At 37.8% G+C, this 22,436-nt stretch overlaps 1 long non-coding RNA gene across 2 annotated transcripts in view; it reads right to left on the bottom strand.

The window, feature by feature from the left end:
* The window catches only part of LOC123614471 (uncharacterized), a 38,280-nt gene that overhangs the window by 5,576 nt on the left and 10,268 nt on the right, over nt 1-22,436 (bottom strand). For both annotated transcript variants that reach the window (XR_012504070.1, XR_006721881.2), the window contains exons 2-3: nt 5,926-6,044; nt 3,148-3,347 (exon numbers count right to left, since the gene is read on the bottom strand). This is a non-coding gene — a long non-coding RNA (uncharacterized LOC123614471). The remainder of the gene's footprint in view (nt 1-3,147; nt 3,348-5,925; nt 6,045-22,436) is intronic.

Below are 22,436 nucleotides of genomic sequence, written 5' to 3'. Positions count from 1 at the left end.
CTAGTTAATAGTCAATGATGCACCCAAGTCAATCAGGGTACCAAATGAAAGCTTTTATGGAAGAAAAGGAATATAATCAAAGGGTATGTGAAAACAAAGCAGGCAGAGCACTATGTATCCAGGTGTCTTAGGGACAATGACAGAAAAACAAATGAGATACGCTGCTGTAATTATGTTCCCAGTTGAAATTAATTAATGGTGAATCAACATCCTGTCTCCAGCTACCACCTTAGCTAGAAATCCATTAAAATCGCAGCTCCACGTGGGGAACAGAAATTATGTCAGACAAGTGACGCTGCTGATAAATGATCTGATCGTGTCCATAAAACATCATAAGCCATTAAAGCAGATTACAACTCGTCTCACCAGCTCTAATTACTGGGCACCTGTCCACAAAATGCTGTTTCTGAATTCTGCATGAACATCAAATGAAGCTCCACTCTGGACTGCCAACCCACCAGATGTTTATTTCCATGTTGCAAGTCATGTCCTTGCCAAAGAATCAAGGGTGAATCATGGGGGAAAAAATCTGAACCCATAAGTAAATAGCTATTTCCCCCAGAACCATCTTGGTCAAAATTTATTGGGAGCACACTAATAGCCAAGCATCCTATTCCATCTCTGCATGGCTTGGGGGGAGTCTAATAATCCCTGAGCAATCCTGACACAGCTGAGCACTCGGTTCCTTACGGTAATGTTTCTCAAAATACGGCCCATGGAACAATTTTAGCAGAGTCATCTGGGAAGCGTGTTTAAAATTTAAATGCTGGACTCACTCCAGACATACTAAACCAGAATATATAGGAGCAGAACCTAGAAATCTGCATTTTAACCAACTCCCTAAGTGATGATTGCATCCATCGATGTACACAAGGTACAGTGACAGCCTTTTCAGTAGGGCCAATGAGACAGAACAAAAAATCTACACTACAAGTATCAAGTATCTAGTTTCTGAAGAATCTATGAATCTTGTGGGGTGAGGAATTATCTCTCAATTGTTACCATTTTCTGCTATCTGACAAAAGGATGTGCCATTGCATCTTCACATTTCTGTGCAGAAGGCACAGTTCTCCAATGTTCTTAGGGTTAGAAGAGCTTTGACAAAAGCACCTGGGTGGTTGGCATAGCTCCTGGAGACAGGATGAAACTGAGTTTCTAATGAAGCCTCTCACTTCCAACTTTATAGTAGCACTTGTTTAATTAAAATGGTATAAAGAACAAGGTCACCATCAGGCACCTGAATATGAACTATTCATTTTTGTTTGTTTGTTTTGCATCCTGAACAGATATTGTCTTGAAATAGCCTTGACATCAATTTATTAGGTCCCTTTAATGCGCAGTCCTTACTTAAATTGGGTGGAGATGTATCTAAGGCATGGGGGGAAGGTGATAGACTAATTTCTCATGCCTCCAGGAAGTATCTCGAGGGATCAGCTTCTCCCAGCAGCCTGTGGACAGCTAATGTGTTAAGCATCCTCAGTGACACTGGGACCTTACCCTGCAGAGAGAAAAAAGAAGCACCCAGATCTTGTGAGGAGGTGCCAGGCTGAATCGTACCTGGGGAGGATGGTGCTTTGTGCTATAGCCTAAGGTTGCTACAAGAAAATTGAAAATTGTTTAACCAGGTATTGGGAGAGTCATAAAGAAGTAAATGCAAATGTTATCTGAAGCTTTTTGCATCTCAAGCATCCAGATTATTCTGCATAATAGAAGGGGCCTTGTCTCTAGGTACCAACAACTGAAAGTCATAAAATCTAGGAAGTACTGACCCTTTGGAAGGAGTATGCAATAAAGCAAGACAAATTTACAACCACTTTATTGGAAGTGCAGGAGAGAGAAAAACCTAAAAATGTCTAGCAAGCAGAGAATAGTATCTAGGAATTCATTGACATTCACTGTACAAAATCTTACTTTAAAAATCAATAAAATTCTGTTTACTTAATGTTAAATCTACTTGATTTTTCTTAACTTAATAGATACTTGTGTGTTTGACCATCTAGTCTTGTTTTTGTTACACAAAGTCCTTGAATTTTCCAGGGCAGGATCTTCTGTCACTGGGATTTTCAGGAACTTGGGCATAATGGCTCAAGAGGGCATATAATATAGTTTACTTTCTCCCTTCACAGAGTCTTCCAAACAAATATACCTCCTCTTTATCAAACTCATCCCCATGGCACCTAAGAAACACATGACTTGTATTAAGTAGTGTATTTTCAGTCTTGGCTGACAGAAAGTATGCAGTTTGGCTTAAGCATGATTGGAAAGGTCAGGGATGAGGGCTTCAGGCATTGATGGATCCAAGGAATTAAAGCATAAACAGATTCTATTTGTCTTCAGTCTCTAGTCACAAGGCAGGAAAAACAGTTACTGGTCAGCCCCAGGGGAGAAAGACAGTTTTTGGTAGCATTTTCTGCTGGGAAAAAAATTCCACAGACCTTGATTGTCCTGACATGTGTATTACATCCATCCTTAAACCACTCCTTGTGATCAGTGGGTTGGGTACTCTAATTGCTCACGACCATATTTGCCCTGGCTGGAGCAAAGATCAGCCGTGCCCAGACACCACGCACTGGTTTCCCTGTGAGAGGGAGTGGTCTACTTCTAGGAGAATGGGAATCGAGCACTGGGTCGTTTGTTTGTTTCTAAACCATTGAAGCAAACAAAATGGAATGCCATATGAAATGGCCAGTGTGCTGGTAGATGTGTTTCTCTTTGCTGCTGTCACCGGGAGGTAAAAAGGGACCATTTCTGGCTAAAGAACATAGCCTAGCCTGGTGTTCCCCTCTACTGGGGCTATCACCAGCTGGTAGGCAAGGATTCTCAGCTCTCCATTCTTTGTGGTTGGGTTGGAATGTAACCGAGCAGGATCCTGAGGGCCTTCCAGGGTCAGACCCTTCCCCTATATTCTCTGCCGTAGCTCCTCTCTGAAGTACCCAGATAATAGTATGCCATGTGTATTTCCTGAGTTTCTCAAATGCTAAAAACCACCAAAGGAAAGAAATGAACTACTTGATGATGGACAGCATGCGGTCCCAGACCTTCTGGCGCCTAGGGGTTGATGGTGTTGACCGCCCTGTTACCTAAACATCAACCAATCAGAGAATTGTGCCTGAGCTGCTCACATACCCACAACCCCTCCTCCCTTACCTGGCCTTTAAACATGCTTTGCTGAAACCCTTCGGGGAATTTGGGGTTCTCTTGGGCATGAGCCACCCAGTCCTCCTTGCTCGGCCCTGCGATAAACCTTTCTCTGCTCCAAACTCCAATGTTTCAGTTTTTTCGGCTTCATGGTGCGGTGGGCACAAGAACTTGCCTTCAGTACCAGGAGCACATGGATGTTTCCTGACCTGATAAAGATATCCTGGTTAGATCTGCAGCGGTTTCAGATCTCCCAGCAGCCAAGCTCAGCTCCCTAGCAAAGCACTCCAGAAGTCCCTCCCAAGCTTCTTCTTGTTACCTTTCTGCTCTGACCAAAAGAAGCGGCCTCGAGGGCTCATGCCTTGGCTTGTTCCAGTCCACGTGCCCTCTTCTCACCCCACGATTTCATCCCTAATAGAATAAGATCTTTGGATTCCCCGTGTGAATTTTGTGTGTCCAGTAATACATCATGAGGTCTTCTTTTCATGATTTGTGAACCAGAGGCTCTGAATGCTGTGTGTTTAGCTACCTGGATCCCCTCTATTAGCAAGCCAGGAAACTAGCAGATTCCCTCATCTTAAAATCACTTCTCACTTATAACTTACAACCCTCTGCCCACCCAGGCTAGCGGTACATTTCCTCTTTCTCCCATTTGGAGACATCTTCTCTCTGTTACTGTATTCAGGAGTTCACAAAGTTCTTTATAATTTAAAAATATGCTCACAGACTTCTGCTTTATTCTTGCTTTCATATATAAGGGATTCTATATTCACATGTTAACACGGGACCAATGTGGGAAATCGCCTCTACATTTCACTGTCCTCTTCTTAGATGAAATTTGTATTTCCACAGTCATTTTCACAACCAGGGAAATAGGCTGCCTGTGATTGTGCTGCCTCCTGTACCTAGAGCATTATCTCTGTATCTGCCCTGTTATACCTTCAAGGGTTTACACTTGAGAGTCTACTTCCAGAAAACTATTTAAAGAAAAAAAAAAATGCACCGAAGACTTAATACCCAAGTATTAAGGTAATTGCACTGTCTCCTAGCAACAACAAAAACAAAAACAAACAAACAAAAAAACCAAAACCCAAAAAAACCCAAAACAAAAAAAGGAAGTTACCTACTTGTCCAATAATAAGGAATTTGTTTAAAATTATAGCATAGACAAGTATCTTTTATATAGACATTGAATATTATCGACAAAGGTCTAAGAAATATGAATATATGTGACATTTTTAAAAAAGATAAATGGATAAAAATAATTCAGATAAATCTCAGCTACATAAAAACTATGCATAAAAAGGAAAAAAACCTGAAATAAACTCTTAATGCAATTGTATTTTGCTAGGTTAGAGAGGACTGGTTTTGGTATTTGTCAAAGAACCTGCATAACTTTTAGGATAAGAAAAATAAGCTATCGAGAGTATTAAAAATACATACCATCTGATCATAAAAATTCAGCTTAAATATCATTTATTCAGTGAGACTTTCACGGACCTTTCTCCTTTTCTGTCTTTGTATTCACAGATTACTTGGCTTACAATGATCCCTTTTTAACTTGTGTTGTGATGATTTATGTTTTTGTCAGTCTCGTGAACCAGATCGTCATTCATTTAATTGTAGGAGCCATGACTCGTTTGATTCTGGTTTCCACAGCCCTGAGGACAGGGTCTTCTAAAAACTTGGTACTCGTTTGCAATATGTTGTGTTAAGTTGGAAGCATAAGAATTGTAGTTCTGATTTTAGTTACTGCAGTGCAGCTTCCACCATCTATTAATTTTCTGTATTAATGAGCTTCTGAGGACACAGCAAGGGGCTTTAAAAAAAATTAAATCAGCATCTGATCCACAAACAGGAGACATCAGATACCAGCTACCTGAATACAAGACCAGTCTCCGGGTGAAAATCTCTGTTGTTCTCAAAAAAGAGTGAAGGGACAACAGACCAGAACTGAAATTATAGCCCAATGACAAAGCCCAAACTTAAAACTCCAGAGCATATTATCTGTGATCTCTGTCCAAGACAAAAATACCACTTTTTACTTGACGCGTCTGCCTCCGCTCAGTCACCATCAAGGCTTGTTTCTGATCCCCTATTGTAGCCGTGATGGTGGAGCCAAAACCACCAGCTTAAAAATGTCTGGTTAGTAAAGCCAGGCATTTGTTTCCATGGGACCCAAAATAAACCAGTTGTTAAGATTTTTTTTAAATCTGAGGTTAGTAAATGGATCTTGCCTTGCCGAAAATATGACCTTAATTGTGAACTCTGAGTTGCTGAATACAGATCCAACCAACCCACGTTGCAGGGTTGCACTGACCTGGGTCAGAATTGGGAAATACACAGTTGAAGTTTCCTTCCCTTCCCCTCTTCATGTCCCCTCTTCCTCTGCGTTTCTTTCTTTTCCTTTGTCTCTCTCTCAATATCTGTTTTTTCTTGACCCTAGCTTTTCACAACTTGCTGTATAGCAAATAAATACGTTTTTAACTAAAACCTAATTTCAGAATAATAACATCTTAATTATATTTCTTAGCATCTTGAAGTGAATACATAATCCACAATAGGTTTTAAAATCCTTTCTTCTCTTTACTCCAAATAGCTTCCCCATTCTTTCTCCTCCCGTCCGTTTCTCCAGATTCTGCACTATAAAAGCTCAAAGGACAAACCTAAAAGTGACAGGCTTTTCTCTTGGTGGGCAATAAAGAGGAAAAAACTGATAGAGAAAAACTTTGGTGAGGATGAAAACGGGAGACACCGGGAAACTATTCGTATTTTTAATTTACTCACCATGTCTGCTTCTTATAAATGTCTTTGGGTCTTCACGTGGGAAAGAAAAACTTTCACTTATTATTATCATTCGAAATTATTCTCCCTTCTCATTTGCTTCTTACCAGCCGTTTGGAAAGCTGAAGACAAAACAAAATAGCAGTATTAAATATTGAATTCATCCTGTGTGCTAGACATTGTGATAAATGTATTTCATGCATTATTCAATCCTCAGATCAAACCTAGAAGTCAGATCTTTCCACCATTTAACAGGTGAGGACATGAAGGTTTATATAAGTGGAACTTTCCCAAGGCTATTCAGCTAGTAAGTAATAGCAGACCAAGGGTTAAACCCTGATATTTTTGACCATGAAATCCAAATTCTGAAGTACTGTTTCATATTATGTGACTCTGACAGATTAAAGTATAACATGCATTGTTTATCTCTTGTTTCTCATGCGCTGAACAGGACTGGCCGCTGCATGCCTATTGGAGAAGAGAAGCATATCAAGAAAAATACTCATGTGTACTCTCCAATTGTATCATTAGTTCATTTTAGGACTAGCTCAATAAACTGTGGCTTCCAGGTGTCTTAGAATATGGCATTAATCAGTATCAAGTTTCATATCTAATATATAAGAACCATGTCCAAGTTCCAAAAAAAAATGTTTTTGGTGTGGGGAACATTTGGAAATGGGGTATTTTAATTTATTAAAAGATGTGGTGGCGATTGGGGTACACTTCCAAAGTAGTAACAGGAATCGAACTTGGAAGATAAGAGGGTGCTATCACTAAGGCACCAAAGTAAACAGGAATCAATGTGCCAGAAGTCAAGTGAAGGGGTGGGGTGGAGGGGAGGTAAAAATTTTACCAAAATGTAAGGCGAATTGATAGGATTTTTGTTTATGGTTTTCATAATCAGTCTTTGCTTCTCATATGGCTATAAAATAAAGATAAGAAGTCCTATTCATTATAGCATTGTTACTCTCCAATAAGAAGTTATGTATTAAATTTTCACAAACTTCTCAAGGTGAGGGCAGTGACAGTAGTATGTCCACTTTACTGTTAAAGAATCGGCTGAGAAAATTGTGTCCAAGGATACTGGGGTAGGCAGAATAACAGCTCTCGTTATTGTGAACCAGTGAATATGGCACCTATTTGGCATGAGGACTTGGTAGGTAGGATTAAGTAGAGGAACTTGAGATGGGGAAACTATCCTCAATTATCCAGGTAGGTCCAATCTAATCACGTGGGTCTTTAAAAGCAGAGAAATCTTCCTTGGCTAGGGTCAGAAAAAGAGATGTGACAATGACAGAAGCAGGGTCAGAGAGATGACGGCTCATCCCACTATTGTTGGCTTTGAGGCTGGAGGAAGGGACCCATGAGCCAAGAAATTCAGGCAACCCCTAGAAGCTGCAAAGGACAAGGAAATGTTCTCTCCTCTACAAGTTAATAAGTAAAAGAATGTTGCCTATAGCCTAAAACATACAGGATAACCCATGCTCAAGGTTCTGACCTTTAAAGATATGACACTTTTCCACTGTTATTAAAAAAGCTGCAAAACAGAGAATAAAATTTGTCTTGCTGGAGGTTTATAGGAACATTGTGACCAGACCTACGTGGACAGCTGCAAGAACAACAGATTCACGCACCAAGAAGTTTGAAATAGCCAAACACACCCCCTCCCCTTTTAGTATAAAAGTGGTATGAACGTTTGACATTTGCCATAATCTCATCATTCTGATATTCCTCCTGGGAAAAAAACAGTGTTATTTCTGGTATTTTTATTCATTTTGTTTACGGAGCTCTTACTATGTGTTGCGTTGGTCGCCGTGCTATACGTGGTACAAGGATAAGAGAGACAGATTTTTGCCCACAGAGTTGAGAGTCTGCGGGACAAGAAAGACAAATTATAACATTTTATTGATATTGATGGAATGCTGTGCTCTGGGAGAGGTAATTAGAGACAGAAAACCTGATCCAGCAGAATGGGTGTGAGAGAACCCAGACCTCCTGGGCTGAGAATAAACACTGGGACTACATCCTGAAGGCTGAGCAAGGGCCAGCTCAGTGTGAGTGTCCAGCAGGTGAAAAGAAGGCAACTGTTTGAAGAAGGATCATGTAAAGAACATGCAGAGTGAGAATGGCAGGCCATCCATCATACTGTGTGGCTTGGGAACAAAAAGTAGGTGCTTACAGGCAAAGCTGGCTTGGCATAGAATTTTGCCCCTGTTAAATTTAAATATTCATGAAATGATACAGATCTATATGTCTATACTGGCTAACAAAACCATAGTCTAGTATAATATGACCGTAACAAAAATACCTTTAAAATTAATAAAATTTTCAGGCGCTCTGGAATTTTTCTCCAACCTACCTTCTTTTAAAAACCTGTGATAGAAATTTGCCTTCGATCATGCTAAATAATTCTTTCATCTGGCTATACGTTGTAACTACCTTCTTCATAAAGAGGGCTGCAAGGGTCTCACTCAAGATAGTAAATTGCGATACAAATGTTGAAGATGGTAAGTCACGGAAGGAGGAAGTTAACGCTGTAATTCCTCTGCAGCCCTTAGGATCGCGCCCCCTGGGAGCCAAGGAAACGTCCATTTCTTCGGCAGTTTTCCTGAGTGACCCAGATTCAGCTCCACTTGGGCTTGACTAATAAAAGAAGACTGCACAACTCCCACAGCTCTGCCCGGGTCTCAAAGCACCTTATTTTAGGGTCACATATGTAGGCTTGTATTTGATGGGAAGTTGCTTTATTCCTAAACAAGATGGAGAAGGTTAACACTGCTTTTTTGGAAATAACAAGGAACAGTACCACCTACCGGCCACGTTTATTCATAATGGCTTAAACATAAGTCCCTTTACATTCCTATTTCAATCTCACTTTACTCACAAGTCAAGTAAAAAAGTAGATTCCAGAATAGATAAATAAGAGAGGGGTACTGGATAAGGTCAGGAGGGAGAAGCATTTTCCACTTTAAAGCCCTTTTACTGAACGCTGGGGTTTAGGTTTAAGATACTTTGTGTTTCCTATCTCTATAAATTCCACTACCATAATCACCAGCTCCAGGCAAAACTGAGCTCTTAGTTACATTTTATATGGATAATTAACAGCATCTAACAGAAAAATGACAATCCTGCTTTCAGGATTAGTAAATATTGCCATTCTGGCTAGAAAAGTTCGTTATTGTTGTTGTTTAACAAAATTAGGAAAGGGATAGGGTAGATTGAAAGTCTAGCATCATTAGCATATTTATTCAAATGCTCTTGAAATTTCTGAAGCCAATTGTCATGACGACCTGTGTATGCCCGAATGACCACAGCTGTGCCTGGAAGGGTAATAGACAACTGATTAGTGAAACTTAAAATATAAGATTTAATACCAGAAAGAATCATAGATCATCCACCCCAACATCCTTAGTTTATGAGTAAGGAAATTGAAACCAGAGAGGCTATGTGACATTCCAAATGTCACAGTGGTTGAGTCAGAGTGCTGGATGATTTCATCACCTAGTCTTTGAGCTAGTGTGCTGGGTATACCACATCAGACTAGCATTACATTACAGATATTGGGGGTGAGAAGTAATTTTTAGAACTGCATTTATTCACTCATCATTTCCTTTTCAATTTTTCAGAAGGGTCTAATGACATGTGAAGGCGTTTTACAGAAAAGGAGATAAACATACACAGAAAATAAAAATCTTAAATTACATGAGGGCAATAGCACAAGTGTTCCCCAATGCTTTTCAGATCAATATCACCTAAATCAACTCTATTCTAGTCGATGTCATTTTTTCAGTGTTTATGAGAGTTATACTATACTTACAGTACGTCTTATTTTAGTCAGTTAATCTTACATCTTCTTCCAGGGACACAAAAGATTTCAATACCTTTTTTAAGTAACTCACAGGACTGCATACAGGAGACTAGAAATATTAAGTAATTGGAAAAAATATGAAAATATTATATATGTCTCTTATTTCTAAAGGCATTGTTTTTAATATAAAACATTTTGACCATCAGAGCAAAAATGAATAGCTACTACAATTCTACCTCAAATTGAATTTGGGAGGATTTCTTTTAGCAATAAGTAGAATACATCTGGTTATTACTAACTGATTTGATTGAATTCAAGAAATACCCAAAATCCCATACGTGGGTGGTAGCAATGTCAGTACCAGACACTCATCAACATGCCATAATTTTCAAAGAAAAGGAACTTCAGTTTCCATTGCGGGCAGTCAGTTAACATTTATGAGTTCTTGTGACACTAATAAAACCTGTGACTCCACCCCTGAGAGCTCATGTAACAAAATTGAGCATAATCAGTGTAAAAAAATTAACTTTGATAACCAAGGAAACATAAAAACCAGTGTTTTCAAATAGGAAATTGAATATATGAATGTATAATTTTACTTAGCAATTCAAAACTAAAGGTCAAATCATGTCCCTAAGCCAGGAAGGAGGAGCGACTATTGTTAAACTGTAATTTAATAAGTGAATAAATAGCCAACAAATCTTGCAGGCATGGTAACTGATTTCTTTGTGACTATACTAAAAACAGATTTGCCTGAGAAAATAGAAGTGCTCATTTTATTCATACAGCCTGGATTTTGTATAAGAAAAAATATTGAGACATGAGCAAGCATTTGCTGCTAACATTTTCAATATTTGCTGTTGAGAAAATGGTACTTAGGATGTCTGTAGCAATGGTGAACATTTGATTCACCAATGTACACTCTGATTATTTTTTCAAAGCAATAATAGGCATATATGAGACCACAAAGCATAAAATTTTCAAGCAAGGATCCCAAGCTATGTTTCTGAATCTACTGGCATTAGAAGCAAATTTGTGTGGCAAGGAGTCTACCTATAAAACAAAGGCTTTGATTAGATTTGGAAAAGATACAGATGAAAGGTAGATTTGTACACTCAGTACACGTATAAAAAGCAGCAGATCTCCCACATTCTAACGGCATCTAAACATATACTATATTATACATATATATGTGTGTTATATGTATATACACACATGAGTATATATCCTTAAATTAATTATATAAACATATATGTGTATATGCATTTGTGTGTGTGTATGTGTACATATATATATATATATATCTCCATACCAGTAATAAAGGTAAGAACCGATAAATGTCATAGCAATGCATGAAATTCTGAAGCTCTAAGATTACTAAAAGGACAGTAAACACTACAACTTAGAACAAATTTAGGATTTATTAGGATTCATGATAAGGATTCCTGCTACAATTTATGCTATATACTCAAAGAGTCCCATGCCTTCCCCTTGAAGCACGTTCTAGTGGAATGCTTAGTAGAACAAAGATTTTTAAACTGAAAGGTGAGCTACTTCTTGCATCGGTGATAGAGATATGAGGTCAAAGAAAACAGAAAAAAATTTCAAAGCATTGAAAACTCTGCAGGCACACAGGAATATTCCAGGCAAGAAGAAGAAATGTGTGATGCAAAAGAGACAATGAAACTGCAGGAACATTAAGCGTAAACAGTTTTCACATAGAAAGAATCCAGAATATCATGTGTTTTTTTTTAACAGATAAAGAAACTGAGGTTTAAAAGGTTCTATAAATCCCCCCTAGGAATTTATCTCAGTGCCAGAAATAGTTCTAGAATCCTCACCACACAATCCTTATTTGAATATGCTTTCAATTAAGCAAGTTGGGTTTTTTTGTTTGCTTTTTTGGATTTTTTTTTTTTTTTTTACTTTCTTAGTCCTGAGACTAGGATGTTATGATCCTACTTCTAAGCCAGGAAAACTACATTCGTTTTTTACATTCTTTTCTCCACCAGGGCCTGGTCTAACTACACAACTCAACTGATAAGGATCCTAAAGGCAGAATTCTATTAAAAAGAAATTTTTCTCCTGTCTACTTCAACCTAAAAGGAGTAATCAAATTTAAAACTACAAAGACAATGCTTCTGTAAACAGGTTCACTCAATAAAGAAATTTATCAGATTTCTTCTTTCTCAATGTTTTTCTCCCTGCAGGATAAAGTGTGATAATCCCATGAAATGAAACCAGTTAGAGTCATGAAAAAACACAATTTTTTTTCATGCCCAGAAACCCCTGTGAGAAGTCATGTGGGCGTCTGGAATGTAAGGAGAAAGAATAGTTCTAAGAAATGGAGGCAAAGCAAGTGACCCAAATGCAGCACACGCATTAACATTTTTATCAAACGTGAATTACGGAACCAGGTAAATAGGGGACACATTCCCTGTTGTCACAGAACTTAGGAGGAAGATAAATAATCAGTCCAGTGATTAGAAAGAAGAAGGCCACGTGGAGATGTACAGCAGAGCAGCTGACGGGGTGGTAGGCGAACCTCACTGCACGTTACAATCACTGGGGGCTTGTTTTCTGTCTGACGATTCCCCAAATGGTGCTCACCTCAGACCTACACTTTGAGAACTACTTTCTCACTTTTTTAAGCAAGGAGATTCTCCTAGAAGTTTAAGCTCAATATTGATAACCAGTGTTGTGGCTGGACCGGACAATTGCAAAATGCCCTCAGCGATAACCATCAGGAAACTTGGAAAAAGAATGAGGTTTGGGACTCACAGGTCCTGGAGATTGCACGGCACGCCTGGGGCCACGGAGTGAGGTTGCGGGTAGGCAGAAAAAGAGAGTATGGGCCTGTGGTTCTTTCTGCTTTTATGGAGTCAAGACTGGGAGCCTAGAGTTTCGCGGTTCACGCTTTCTTGGTGAATTTAAAACATAAGAATAGGAATGAATTTAAAGCACAAGAAGAGAAAAACAAGCAGCCTAAATGCTAATTTATGTAAATCAATCAAAATCTCTGAAACAAAGAGCCTGATTTGAGTAGGAAGAGGGTGGCTTCTGCCTCTTTATCTAGTTGTGTGATTGATACTGTGTTTATTCAAGAGAGCCTTCTCTGAAGTGGATGCCTTGGCAGTCAAAGCTAAGTCAAGCACACAGCATTACAAAACAGAAAAAGCTTATGCTTCAGAAGGGAAAAAATAACTGCAGATGCCACCGATGTGAAAATGATGTTAAAAGGGTAATGAGGATATCTTATGGATAACTTGATGCCAATAAATTGAACAACTTGGAAAAAATAGTTAAATTCCTTGAAAGACAAAATGTACCAAAACTGAGAAAATCTGAACTAGAAAGTCTGAATAGATTTATTCTTATTATGGTAATTGTAACAATTTAAAAGAAAAAAGTTCCACAAAGAAAACACCACACCCAGATGGTTTCCCTAGAGAATTACATTAACTAATTAAGAAAGAAATAATAACAATTTACATAATGCCCTTCAGTAGAAGGGAGGGGGATGGAATAGTCTCAGACTGTCTTGAAGCCAGTGTAAGTCTGACACCAAAACCAGACAAAAAAACTACAAGAAGAGAAAAACTGCAGACCAACATGCATCGTGAACACACACATAAGCGTCCTTAACAAATTTAGCATATTGAATCTGGCAGTCTCTAAGAAGAATAAAATTTAATGGCTAAGTGATGTTTATCATAGGAATACAAAGTTGGCTTAACATTTAAAAGTCAGCATAATAACAGGAGTAAAGCAGATATTTTTTAGACAAAATGCAGAAAACAATAACAGTAGAAAAAAATTTGAGTTCTGCTCAAGACAGCGTTAGAAAATGAATAAACAAGCCACCAACTCAGAGAACATATTCACAGACACATACATCCAACAAAAGATATGGATTCAGAATATATAAAGAATGCCTACAGTCGCTCTTTTCTCTTCTGCAACTTTTCATCTCTATATGAATGGAAAAGTGTCATGCCTTTAAATGTCAGAGACTTGCAAATAGACTATCCTGCACATTTCAGGCTCTGGGCAATAATCTTTTACAAAACTGCAGACCCCACTCGACTGAGCTCAGGCAGCAGGGCTCAAAGGTTAGAGCTAAAAGAATAGATCCAATATAGAGTCAGGTTTGTTTTTCTTTGCTGCAATTGCCTGGAGTGGGAGTTATAGGAAAGGTCCCCCCAGGAAATGCTGGGGAAATAGAATTATTCAATATCTTGACTGATGTGTTACATTTCTCAAAACTCAAATTGGACACTTAATATTTGAATATTTCATTATCAATTTTACCTTAAGCAACAACCACAAAAACTAAAGGCACAAATACCATTGAAGCCATTTCGCCCTGTGATCTAGAAAAGCTGAAAATGAGTTCAAACTCTACCTAGTGACTTTAGAAAATCATTTTAACTTCTTAGTGCTCAGAGTATCTCTTTTTTAAAAATAAGACGTTGATGTTTACATTTTTTTCGGTCAATGTTTAAGAACTTACCTCAGGCCAGGAGTTCACTAAGCAACTCTACTATTTCATAGGCTTATCATAAAGTTCAAATGGGACCACGAAAGTGATTTATAAGTGATGAGACCGTACACAAACATTATGATTTGCTACTGAGTAAAGTAACAGAAACCACCTCACAGGAAAAATACATATATACTCAGGGCTTCAAATCCTGTATAGCAGTGACTAATTTCTGCTTTTTTTTTTTTAACATGAAAGAACATGAGAGATCCTAGATGAGAGAGAATATTTTAAAAAGCAAACTACAAACAGCCGTTTTAGTTTATGATCACAGAAAGGACTCTTATTTGTGCAATTGGAGCTGGTTACCAAGGGAAATAGCAGGACTAAAAGCCTTTAATATCAAAAGCCTGTAGATCAGGAATTTAAATCCCTGACGTGGAAGAGTTGACCCAGAATGAATCAGAAGGAAATATTCCACACAAGAAAATGGAGGTAAAACCAGAATTGGAATAGATCAGTCTTATTCTTACTCATTTTAAACGTATTCCATTTGTACAATCAGTTAAAATAAAAGATTCTTTAAACAGGAACAACATTAATTTTTTTTAATGTTTAAAGTTATAAAATAGGTAGTTTAATTCGAGTGTCGATCTCTAGGCCCATTTATGTTGCTACAAATGGCATTTTTTTTTATTGCTGAGTAATATTCTATTGTATAAATATACCACAATTTCTTTATCCAGTCATCTGTTGATGGACATATAGTTGATTCCATGTCTTGGCTATTGTATATAGTGCTGCTGTGAACCTTGGGGTGCATGTATCTTTTCGAATTAGAGTTCCCTCTGGATATATACCAAGAAGTAGGATTCCTGGATCATATGGTAAGTCTATTTTTAGTTTTTTGAGGAATCTCCGTACTGTCATTATAAGTGAAGTAAGCCAGAAAGAGAAAGAAAAATACCGTATGATATCACTCATATGTGGAATCTAAAACAGAGGGAAAAAAAAAAAAAGGACACTATGAACTCATCTACAAAACAGAAACAGATTTGCAGACATAGTAAACAATCTTATGGTTACCGGGCAAAGGGAGTGGGAAGGGATAAATTTGGGAGTTTGAGATTTACAAATGTTAGCCACTATATATAAAAATAGATTTAAAAAAAAGTTTCTGCTGAATAGCACAGGGAAGGAACTATGTTCAATATCTTGTAATAATCTTTAATGAAAAAGAATATGAAAATGAATATATGTGTGTACATGCATGACTGGGACATCATGCTGTATACCAGAAATTGACACATTATAACTGACTGTACTTCAATTAAAAAAAAGAGAGAAAAAAGAAAAGAAAATATGTATTTTAAATCTATAGCCCACAGAAGACTTCCATTATGAGAGCTGCTTTCTCTTAGCACTGAACCTTAGTTAGAACATCAATTTATGAACCTAACATGCAAGCTCCACACCACCCTAGGGATGTTTTAATAAATTCCCCCAAACTTAGCTCCTAGGGGTCTCAATTGAATCTGCAAAGTAGTTTTATCACTTGCATGAATTTAGTTGATTTTATCTTAATGAAGACTCTTACCCTTCTTAATTCCCTTCTGACAAACACACTGGAAAATTTTGATAGGACAGAGTCTAGATCAAAATGGAGAGTATAATTATCAAGGTACTGTTCCTTCCCCTGGCCTTTCCCTGGCTTTCTTCTTACAGTATTTCTAAAGTAAATGCAAGTGATAAACCCTACAAAAAGGTACATTATTTATATTTATATATATCTAACTGATGCTTAAATCTCGTTTCCAAAAGGGTGGTAATGACAAACATGGGATGTTCCTGTGAATTTAGGAAACTAAAAGCTGTTGAATAAAGATTCCAACATTCAAAATATTCACCAACTTATTAAGTTACAATAAGATAAATTATGAGACGATACCCAAAGTTAATGAGACAAGACCTGCCCCGTGAATGTTTTACAAAGCAAGGTGTTTTGGAGAATTCCATTTGACTATTAAATATTCATATGTTAGTAATATAGCAAACTTACAAAAAAGAAAGTTGAAAGAACTAGTTTGAATCTTCTTTTACACATTTTCAGAATAATGAGATTTAATTCATCAAATGCATGGATAAAAGCAAGTAGGGAATGTACAGAATAATCATGATGGTGAGAGTAGGTGGATTAGAGAAAATCTGGAAATCTAAAATTGTAGTATTAGCATCTACTATTTATTAATGGTCTACAACCAACTTTTATTTCCCATGCTTTGTTTCATTACCTCCTTACACTAGTCCTTGAGGAGTATTTTCATATCTCCATTAAAAAAAAAGAAATAGGCATTCAAAACTTTAACTTGCTCAAAGTTACCTAACTACGAGCCAAGATTAAAACCAAAGTCAGTCAAACTTCAAGACTCACGGTTTCTATCTGTGTTTTTTCTTTACCACATCCACAGCTGAATTAAGTTTTTAACTTACAGTGTTTCTAGTCTACACTTCCTTCGTTCCACAAACCATTCATAGTCTTAAAGCAAAGCCAACTTACCACACCGTGGCTTAACCAGCCCTAATGGAGTCAGAATTTCTCCATGTAGCTAAAAGATCACTTGTAGCCATATATGTATATTCATGTATGTCTGAAGCATTGTGCTGTACACCAGAAATTGACACAACATTGTAAACTGACTATAACTCAATAAAAAAAAAAAAACAACGCTTGTAACCAGATGACTAAAAATCTCTTCTACCTGCATGTGAACATAATGATTCAAACAGTACATTGTCCTATCTTCCTAGTCAAGACAGCCTTAGCTTAAAGTCAAAACAAAACAAAACAAAAATCTGAAGGCCCCAAAAGACTGGTTCATATAGGGATAAGACTAACGGATATATTATAAATTAGCACTTTTACCAAAATACAAATGCTTTCCCAAAGCTAAATTGAAACCAGAAGAACTTTAGTCTGTTGCCATTCTTCGTTCCTGGTGCAAGAGAGAGTAAGCGGAAATAAAACACCTTGAATAGTGAGATTTCGTCCGGTCAGGCTCTCATAGCTGAGTGTGAGTTGGGGCCTCGAGGAGTTTGCAGACACTTTGTGAATTTCCTTCTATACCTGCACTTATTTGACACCCACAAAAGAAAGAAAGGAACAACATCACTTTTGAAGAAACAAAGGTTAAATTTATGCTTAAACACTGGGTACTCTACCCTGTTTTCCATTAAGTGAATATATTTTTCATTCAATATCACAGACATTAACTGTTAGATCATTGTCAAGGGGAAATGTCCCTGTCCTTGTTTATATTAGCATACTATTTGGTTCTTAGTAGCCTTGATGGTTTCGTATTTTTAAAAGACAACCATTACTTGCCCGATAATATAGGGGAGCCTATACTGAATCAATCTGTCTGAAAAGAATTTTAGAAATAAATGAAAACAGAAAGTCTTTCAGCAAGAGAATCATATGAGCAAAGACTAATTCAGGGACTTATATCTCCCCCCCCCCCATCTTTCCCCTTACTCAACTGAAGTATTCCAATATATTGGCTGTTTTCCTGCTTCCTAATCCTCCTTTGAAAGAAAGTAATCCAACTTGCTTTAGCATGCAACTCCTTGTCATTTTCCCCAAAAATAATTGATAAAGGAAGAGACACTGAGAACAGGAGGGCAAAAGGGGATATTCTTTGGACAGAGGAAAAAGGCTGTCTGGTGCCCTTCAAATCATATGACATAAAACTCCACTGTGTGAGTCCAGCTCTGAACAAAAAGGGAATTTTCTACTGCAATTCTAAACTTTGCAGCTTATGTTTAAATATTAGACATCTAACTACTTGGCTGACATTTAAACATATGGCTAACATATGCCAAGTTTGTTTAAAGTTGTGTCCAAAAGTTCAAATGTGGGAGACTAAAAGTCCTTATTCATGTTTTCTTATTATATTCATCTGAAGATAAATCAGTGCCAATGTAACTCTGTGTGTGGTGGGGTTAGTGGGTGGGGGGCCACGAAGGAGGGTTGGAGGGAGGGGAGAAAATCCCTTTTTGTTTTTCTTTCTCCCTCTTTGGCAAATGGGGAAGCAAGGTAGAATATGGAAAGTCTGGTAGCAAAGCAAGTCTTTGTATCCAACAGAATAAACATTTTAGATGATAGCCGAAGATAAGGGCACAGTTTATCCAGAGCAATGTAAAACAACCATAATTCCATAAAGGGGTGAATATAATAGGGAGTTTATGCTTAGCCTGTGTAATAGTAAATTTTCAGAGGTAGAAAAAATATTATAAAACTAATAGGTAATGCTTAATCATAATTGTATAGCAATTTGTGTTCTTAACTTGTGCCTAGCACTGCTTTAAAGGAACGTATTATTTAAGTCTCAGAACACTCCTAAAAGGTTGCTATTTATTGTCATCTCCATTTTACAGATAAAAGTACAAGTGGACTGAGAAACTAAATAATATTTTGACCAAATCAACAGGGCTAGAAATGGTGGAGTTAGGATTCAAACAAAGGCAGTTTGGCTCCAGGATTCATACTCTGAATCGCAGTCATACTGATGCTTTGGGCTGAACCAATCAACTCTCTATTACTATTACTTTGAGAGTGCCATCCACCAAAATCTAAGGATTATTTAAATTCTTCTTCTATCTATCCATCCACCTCCACCCAGTTATTAGACTTAGGAAGAGCTAAAACAAGCAAACAAACAAAAAGCAAGATGGCTTACTACAAGGGAAACTTTGTTTATCAGCAAAGGGAAGGAAGCAGCCTTGTGTGGGATCAAGAATGAGCTCGCCAGCACCATGAATGTGACAAATGCAAAAACGTAGGTTGATAGTAAACAAGTGGTGACTAGTGACAATGTAGTTCTCAGCCTTCTGCCATTACTAGGAAAGGATGATCTCAGAGATCAGTACTAATTAGTATGATAAACATTTCATGACACAAGGTGTCACAAGAGATATGCTCTCAAATTGCACTAAAGAAGCAACTTCAGCATGATTTTTGTGTTAGTGAATGAGATTTCATCAAAAGGGCAAGTAAATTTATAAATGTTTTTCTTTCTTTTTTTATATAGTGATTCACAATTTTTAAAGTTTATACTCCATTTATAGTTATTATAAAATATTGCCTATATTCCCTGTGTTGTAAAATAGATCCTTGTAGCTTATTTGATACATAATTGTTTGTACCTCTTAATCCCCTACCCCTATCTTGCCCCTCCCACTTCCTTCTCCCCACCAGTAACCACTAGTTTGTTTCCTATATCTGTGAGTCTTCTTCTTTTTTGTTACACTCACTGGTTTGCTGTATTTTTTAGATTCCACATATGAGTGATATCATACAATATTTGTCTTTCTCTCTCTGACTTATTTCACTTAGCATAATACCCTCCAAGTCCACCCATGTTGCTGCAAATGGCAATGTTTCATTCTTTTTCATGACTGAGTAGTATTCCTTCATCTATATGTAACACATCTTCTTAATCCATTCATCTGTTGATGGACACTTAGGTTGTTTCCATATCTTAACAACTATAAATGATGCTGCTATGAATATTAGGGTACATGTATCTTTTCAAATTAATGTTTTTGGGGTTTTTGGATAAGTGTTTTTCTTAAAAGGGATCTGAAATTAAACACAAAATTTTCCTCCAGCTGATGTATCTACTTGTTTTTAGTGATCATACCCAACTTATTACTATGGCACCACCTTAGTTCATGTCATTCCCATATGACAATAATTTCACCAAACACATAAAACCTTCTTCAAGGCATTTCCCTCAATCCATTCCTTTTCCATGAAGCCTGATCTAATTGTATGTCTTTTCTTTGAAATTTGTGGCATTGAATATTTATATGCTGCCCTGTATGTTGCCCACATTTTATGTGTTATCCTGTTATCTAAACCATAAACTCACATTGGCCAGATATTTTTATCTACTCACTGATATTATAAATTTATAAATAAGAGTTACTCAGCATGCTTGAATGATTTTGTATTTCTGTAATTACCATGTAATCTTGAAAGGGGTGACAGAAGATATGAAAATTGATTGCAAATTAATAGCTAGGAACCCCGGTAATGACATCATTGCAAAGCAGTTAAGAAGAATAATTTTATAAATCATAGGTACACATTGGTACTCCTGCCAAGATAAATTTGAAATATTCTCTCTTACAATGATACAGGATTCAAAAAGAATTCACAGTTCTTTCAGTGGGACAAGTTTCAAACTCACACATTTTCACACATTTACTTTTGAAACCAGCACAACAAGCAAGTTACAGTACTTGTAACTTGTGCAGCATATCAGCCACTTACTTGTTTATTTTGCAAGCAGCCGTCGGAGTCATGAAGCTGGCCAACAGAGGTTCTATAGAAACTTTGAAGACCTCTACTTCAAAGGACTGGCATGTGGCCATCTTTACAGGATTTGAGTTTCCTAAGCCACCATCCTACCCAAAGGGTAAAGTCCCAAACATTTGACTTATTCTGCAAGCATCAAGAATTTGTTAATTTTGCCAAGACCCACGAGTTTTAACACCTGCAGTCAAAAGAGGTTGGGTTTGTGTTCTACCGTAAAGTAAAAATATTTAGGTAGGTATTAAGCCTAAGGAGCTTTATTTAGGACACTAGGCTATAACAGTGGTTGCCTGAGGAGATAATAATGAGGAATAGGGTAAGGCAAAGGAAGAAGTTTTCTATGTCTGTGAGTCTGTTTTTGGTTTGTAAACACCAAACATTTCAACAAAGGTGAATTAAAATTATTTAAAAGAGGTCTTCTGATACTACCTCTGATGCTGAGAAAACTCAATCATGATAATGTGCTTCTATAGCCAAGAATGAGAATTTCCTGTGTCTACCCTCCAATCTCTCTCCTCCACTCCTGGCCTTTCTTGGAGATGCTATGATGTAGACACTGTCAGTACCCAGTCTCCTTTTGATTTTATCAATGGAGTGAAAACCAGCCAGATTTCATCTTTCTGAGGACTTTCTCTGAGGGCTGGGAGTGCAGGTGAATCAGCGTCCCCCTTTACATCCATCTCTGAAACATTTCTTAACCCTTGCCCTTTGGATGAGCAAACTATGAGGTGCATTTTCTACATCCTGGGAGAACTAAGCTTCCACAAACAGGGGTGGCTGGCTTGACTGTGCACCCTTTATTGATGGACTTCCCTCACCTTTCTCAATTTCCCGCTCTCCCACTGGGTTTTCCTGGAATCACCATGTCCCAATCAACCTTCTTGCATTACAGTCCTTGCATTAGGATCTGTTCCTGAAGAATCCAAAATAAGAACCCAAAATAACTCACTCCACAAATCCAGGAGTTAATCTTGGTGGACTTGGGATGATCTCTTCTTCCACTGCGTGTTTCTGCTCTTCACATACCCTTACCTACTCCTTTGAAGTAGGAGATCTGAGGTCCATTCTTCTCCTCTGTTTGCTCTGACCTCATGAGCTGTGAGTACAGAACCGGTCTAAGCATTCCTGGTTCTAGTACAGTTCCCGCCCCTTATTAACTCCCTGAACTCAGCCAGGACGAACCACCTCACTGGTTCTACATTTCTTTTCTTTTTTTTTTCTTGGATAAGTAAGGTTAATGGGACCCGCCTGACCACCATCACGAATTTGTCATGAGGATAACATGTGAACGTGATTGAAAAAGAATAAGCATGATAAAATGTGAAGTCAGGACATCTGTACCTTTGTTTTCACAGGGAAATTTCTCTCTGAAATCCCACTGCCCTGGTGTGACCAGCTACAGACAGGGGAGAGGCTCTGAACCATCCATTTAACCTTCTCCTTCAAGGCTTTCTCTGCACCCCACCAGTGCCAAGTGGATTTTGTAAGCAGTCCTAAGTGTGGCTGTGTTCGATCTTGTTGGAAACATCAAGAAATCTAATTCCCTTTCCACAAACCGTGCTCCAACATCTTTTCATGTTCAGCCTAAACCAGCAGAGGCACTTCCATTCTGTTCAAGGCGATCACATGTTCCCTGTGCTGTTTTGTGTGACTCTCTGACAAAGAGATCTGAGTTTTATGAATTTTCTCCTCCCTACATTCCTAACAGAGATGTGCTACTTTTCTCTGTCTTTTAAATTCAAAAAGAATATGTTGCCCAAGGCAGAGATCAGATACTCATTTTTCATGGAGCTTTCCCCCTGCTGTGGCTTAATGTAGAGAGGATGAAGCTGTGGCTCTCACATCGT

This window comes from Camelus bactrianus, chromosome 34 (assembly GCF_048773025.1).
Source record: "Camelus bactrianus isolate YW-2024 breed Bactrian camel chromosome 34, ASM4877302v1, whole genome shotgun sequence".
NCBI classification, from domain to species: Eukaryota; Metazoa; Chordata; class Mammalia; order Artiodactyla; family Camelidae; genus Camelus; species Camelus bactrianus.
This window is presented reverse-complemented; position numbering and strand designations above follow the sequence as displayed.